Genomic DNA, 5,606 nt, shown 5'->3' on the forward strand with positions numbered 1-5,606 from the left:
GGCCCCCCAAACTCAGTCACTCGCGGGTCTGGGACAGGACGCCCTGGCTGCCTTACACATCTGTGGCCATTTGGCTGATCCAAACGTCTCTCAAATCCCCTGCCAAGCCGGGCTGGGGGTGGGGGGAGTGTGTGGGGTGAACAGGCCAGGGAGCAGAGACCAGGTATGACGGGTGGGGGAGACGGTGTGGAATGGAGGGAGAGGGAGAGCCCACATGGGGATTTGGGAAGGAGGAGAAATGTGCGGGCTTGAATGGGAGGGAGCACTAGCCCAGAAGCAGAAGCAGAAGCAAGGGGTGGCCGGACTGAAGGGCAGGGGAGCCCTGGCCTGGCTGCTGGCTTGCGGAGGGGAAGCAGACATGTGGGTTGTTCTCACAGGCAGGGGTGGGTCCCCAGTTGGCAGCCCAGGAGGAAATGCCTTGGTGCTCCCAGGGTGGAGTGGTTACAGTGAGCAACTTGTGTTCTGGGGCGGGGGGGGGGGGGGGGGGGGAGCGTGGGCCCTCCCGGGGGGGGAAGCACTTGTCCCCCAGACGAAAGGGGGGACTGATTAATCGGGGTGCTAATGAGCAGCAGGGAGAGGAAGCTCAGAGGGGCGGGGGAGGCGGCTCCATCGATCCGAGCCGCGGAACCAGCAGCTGAAAAAAAAGTGAGAAAGGAATCGATCTGAGGGAAACGGCAGCTGCTGGGGATTAGAGCCCCAGGTCCGCCCGCTGCCCAGAGGCCACCCCTCCCCTGCGTCAGGCCTGCCCCGCCCGTCGCAGCCCCCGCCTGGACCCAGAGGAGGGGCCCAGGGGCGGCTACCCTGGGGAGCAGGGAATCTGTCACTGCCCACCTTGGCTGCGAAGCCAGGCCAGGTCAGGCCTCATCGGGCACCGCTCACCCCAGCATGGAGCCCACCAGCCCCGGCCATGCGTGGCACCCTGCTGGGGTGGTCCCCAGCCTCTCTCCAAAGTAGCTTCTGAGGTGGGGGGGGCTGCGGCTGGGCTTCCCCCACAAGCAGTCTCCCCCCAGCTGGGAAGAGGAGGCCCCTGGGGTAAGGGCTAGGGCTGGCAGCGTCCTAGAGGGAAAAAGCGGGGAAGGCACGGGAAGCAGCCACTGAGTTAGCCCTCAGAGCCTCCAAGTGACCACAGACAGTGGCCCCTACCCGGGCAGCCCCCTGCCATGCTCTGCCCTCCCTGCTAGATTCCCAGACCCTTTAGTGCTTCCGCCCCACCTCCTCCTCTCCCAGCCTCCCCCCCTTTCTCCTAGTATTGATTTTTCTTTACTGTTTTTTTTTTTAAGGTGATTTAATTGCTTTTTTAAGGTTACTTCAGTCTGGGACTCTGCCAAGAAAGCGGGGAACTGCCCCCCGAGCTCTCCCCAGTACTCGGTGCTACCCTGCGCTCAGCGCATGTCCCTAAATTGCCCTGAGATCCACCGGGATCACGGGGTCAATACTCCCCTAATATACTGGTCTCCATCATCAGCCCAAATCACACCTTCTTTCCTCCGGAGGGCATGGTAGGAAGCCTCTGAAGGAATGAAGTTGGGGGGTGGGTGGAGAGAGGAGTTCCAGGCCACTCGGAACTGGAACAGCAGTTCACTGCACTCACCCCCCCCGCAACTGCCCCACAGCCAGCTGTCTCCAATTGTCCCCAGGTCCCCATCACCCAGGCTCCCAGACCCCTAGGAATCCGGTTATGCTTGGTGGGAGCCCCCTCCCACATCCCCTCCGCCCATCCTGCACCTCACCCTCCAGTCTCTTCTGTCTCCTCTGCCCCCCTGTCCCCCTACACCCCCTTCCCCTCTGGCCCCCCGTCCTTCCCCCCCTCCCTCTCCCCACTTCCCTGCTTGCCTCCCTCTCTGCCCGGCTGCAGTTGGGTGATAATCTCCCTCATTTAGCCTCCCGGCTGCTTCCCCGGCTCATTGCCCAGCTGGTCCCTGGGGCCCGGCCCAGCTTCTTCCCCACCCCCACCCCCAGCCCTGCGCCCAAACTCCCCCCACCCCCTCCTGGCTTCCCCCACCTACTCCCCTGGGACCAGCTGCCCCTCTGCAGTGAGCATCCGGGCCAAGCGAGGTTGGTCGCGACCTGAGCTGGGTGTGAGCAGAGGGGGGAGGGTCTGTCAGGGACTCGGGCTAGGAGTGGGTGTGGGGCACAGGAGAGGCACAGGGGTGAGGGGGCTTGCAGGGCCAGGCTTCCTCGGCTCTCCAGTTGTCCCCATTCCCCAGATTTGTTCCCGGTCCAATTCTCCACCCAGCCCCATGCCCCAGAGGTGAACGAGGCTTCCCGATGGTGGTGGATGGAGCGGCAGGCAGAGAGATTAGAGTGGCATCTGCACAGCCAGACAAGGCAGAGAGCCTGGGAATGGGGGACAGAAGGGTGAGGGAGGAGACAGGGAGGGCAGGAGCATTCTGCCAGAGCACCTGAGGAAGTGCAGGTTTTATTTGGGCAAAATGCCTCAAAGGCAGACCCAGAGACCTCCCATGATCCAGCTTGGGGGTTCCAAAGGGAGCCTCCAAGGTCCTTACTGCACCCAGGCTTTTGGGACTTTGCCTTTTTCCCAGCAAAGCCCCCCTCCTCCACCCCCGGTGCACCGTCTGCATTTGCCCCTTCTCACCTCCCTTCCTGGGTGGCCCACTCATAAACGACATGACCCTCAAACTCCTAGCATTCTCCTAGGGAGAGTCCCCAGCCTCCCGCTGCTCCCAGAGGACGACACCTCCCGGCCACCCCTCCCAGCCAGACACCTGTCCCAGCCCTGGCTCTGGTGTGGACCGAGGGATGAGCTAGTGTGGGGCAAACGTGGGCGGGAAGGGACAAGGATGGGGGGCGGAGGCCGGGACTGGGCCAGGCCTGGCTGGTGAGCGAGCAGCGGTGACAAACGGGCTGTGCGGGGGCCGAGGGGCGGGGGGGCGGACGGCGGCTGATTTATCTGGGTTATTTATGCCGCGGACGAGGCAGGAGAAGCGGTTAATGAGAGTTCCAGCGAAGGGGGGTGGGGAGGCCCGGACGTGATCTGAGGCAACTGAAGAGGGTTAGCGTCCCACTGCCAGGCCCTGCCCCCACTGCTGGCCAGCACTCTGCACCCCCTACCCCATCTTCGGGCCAGCCCGGCCTGACCCCTTCCTCTACGGGGGATGCCCAAGCTGAGGCCCTGGATCACTGGGGCTGAAGGGCACCGGGTCCAAGATCGAAGGGCAGGCGACTGGAGGAACTGAGGAGAGGACCAGAAAGGGAAGACGAAAGAGGGAAAAATCTTAGCGAGGCAGAAACTGCCCGAGTCCGTGGGGCCTTCAGGGGGCGGTTGGGGGAGGAAAGGACCAGTGTGGGAGTGGGTGGGCACGCGGCAACCTCAGAACAGAGCCCGGAGAGAGGGCAAAGGGCACTGGGGTGCAAATTTGGTGTCGGTCAGGAGCCATCCTGGGGGCCTGAGAGGCAGAGACATGCTGGGAGTGGGGGTGCTGGTCAGAGAGAAGAGGGAGCCGGGAAAGGAGGGGGAGAAGATCCAGAGAAGGAGGGGGAGAGGGCTTTGCAGCAGTGAAAGCTGCTGGGAGCAGATAAGGCGGCTGAGCAGCAGGAGGGATTAAAGCGCTGAGGGGCGGGGGGGGGGGCGCGGCGCGAAGGGGGGGGGGGGGCAGGAAGGAGAGGGCCGAGGGCAGGACATCGGGGCCAAGACGAGCAGGAGAAATGAGGGCTGTGAAGGGGGTAAGATTAAACCGGGGGCCCAGAAGGTGGCTATCGCCTGGCAAAGAGAGGAAAGAAGGGGCTCCTGATCATCTCATGGGGGTGGGGACTTTCCCACTATTGGCGAGCCCCCATGCCCTGCACGTGCCAAGGGTAGCAGAGCTAAGCAGAGGGGTGCACGGCAGATGGGGTGAGTGGGAATGGCAGGGGCCGGCCCTGGGAGCCTGGAAGCTCCCGGCCACAGAACGGAGGGCACGCAGCGCCTCCTTGAGGTGGCAGATGGAACACCGTCACGGGGAGCCACAGTCAAGGGTGCTCTGCCAGCCGGTGCTGGGATGGAGACCCCATCACACCCAGTGTGGCAGGAACCAATGTTTCACAGGGGATTTCTTTGTGGGGAGCAGTATGGGCATGGAGGGAGGGCAGTGGCTTGCCCAGGCTCACGGCTCAGACCCACAGCCCCTTACCACCTCCTGCCCTCTTGTTCGCCAAGCCTCCCAGAAAGGTGTGCTCCAGAAGGGGGAGGCCCCTGCTCCCTCCTGAAGAGCCGAGGTGGCAAAGGCAGCAGAGGGGAGCCCGGAGGGAAGGAAGGGGAGGAGGAAGAAGGGGCGGGGGGAGGGGAGCGGGGGTGGCAGGCGGGGCAGAGTAATTGTGTGTTTCTCAGTTCTCCTGTCTGCACAGGAGGGAGCGAGTGTGGTGGTGGTGGGTGTAGCTTCGCCTCGAGGAGTATGTGTCTGCTGGCAGAGGTGTCAGTGTGTCTGTCTCAGGGGTCTGGGCTCTCCTCGGCCCCCGCCCTCCCCTCTGTGTTTTTGGGAGCGTGGCTCTGGGCACACCCAGCTGTGCTCCGTGCTGATGCGGCAGATGTGGCAGGGCCCCAGCTGTGCCTGCTTCCCGGAGGGGGGGGAGGGGGCCTCAATCTGCTCCCCCAGTAATGGCTGCTGAGCGCCAGGGGGAGGGGATGGAGATGGGGGTGGGACTGGGGCCCAGGTCAGCCCTGCCAAAGGGACAGGAGGGAGATGAGGGCCCTGCCCCCACTCCACCCCACCCCGGCCAAACTCCCCCCAATCTGTTCTTGGCTCAGCTTCTCCCCCTCGCTGGCTCCTGAAGCCCATCCAAATTTCTCTCCAAGCTCAGTCCCCGTCCCCAGCCCTCCTCCCATCGCCCCATCCAGCTCGGTGCCAGGGATCTGCCCCCCTCCCCAGCCCCCAGCTTGCTCCCCCTCGCTGATTTTACAGAATAATCTTTTTATGGAAACCTAAAAAAGCACTAATGGCAGGAGCGCACCCCTCCCCCGCATCCCTTCCCCCGCTCATCCCCCACTTCCCACCACAGTTCCCTTGGTTCTCCCTTCTCAAACCCTTTGGGGGCCAGCACCCTCCTACCCCTACAGGGCCATTGAGGACCTAGATGTGGCAGAGAAGTGGGCTCCCACATCCTGGGCCCCAAGCTGTGCCCTCAGAGATGGATGGGGTGCTAGGTCCTTCCCGGGGCAGACAAGGGCTGGAGAGGAGTGGAGGGCATTAGGACTCCTCAGACCGCCCCCCACCTCCACAGGACCACACAACAGGGACTCTGCCAGCCTGGTGGGAGGGGGCGTGTTAAAAGATCTCAGCTACACTAGCCACCCCGCCCCACTTCAAACACTGACCCTTTCGCCTTCCAGCGCCTCTCTCCACCCCCACTGGGCCTAGGAGGGGGGTCCCGGGGGCCAGGGCCTGACACAGACTTATTGGATTTCACGGTGTTTTGCTGAGAAAATAATTAAATTATCATATTTATGATGGAGTTGCCATGGCCTCTGCCAACCACTTGGAACAGAGGGTCAGGACTGGGGGAGGGCAGGGAAGGGACCCAGCTCCTCGCCCCACAGCCCATCCCTCTCCCGACTCCTTCCTCAGGGAGTTGACCCCAGGCCCAGAGAAGGCATCTGCTGCCCCCCCCCC

The sequence above is a fragment of the Callorhinus ursinus genome, unplaced genomic scaffold (assembly GCF_003265705.2).
Source record: "Callorhinus ursinus isolate GAN/ISIS: 27379988/994484 unplaced genomic scaffold, GSC_fseal_2.0 scaffold2, whole genome shotgun sequence".
Classification (NCBI taxonomy): Eukaryota; Metazoa; Chordata; class Mammalia; order Carnivora; family Otariidae; genus Callorhinus; species Callorhinus ursinus.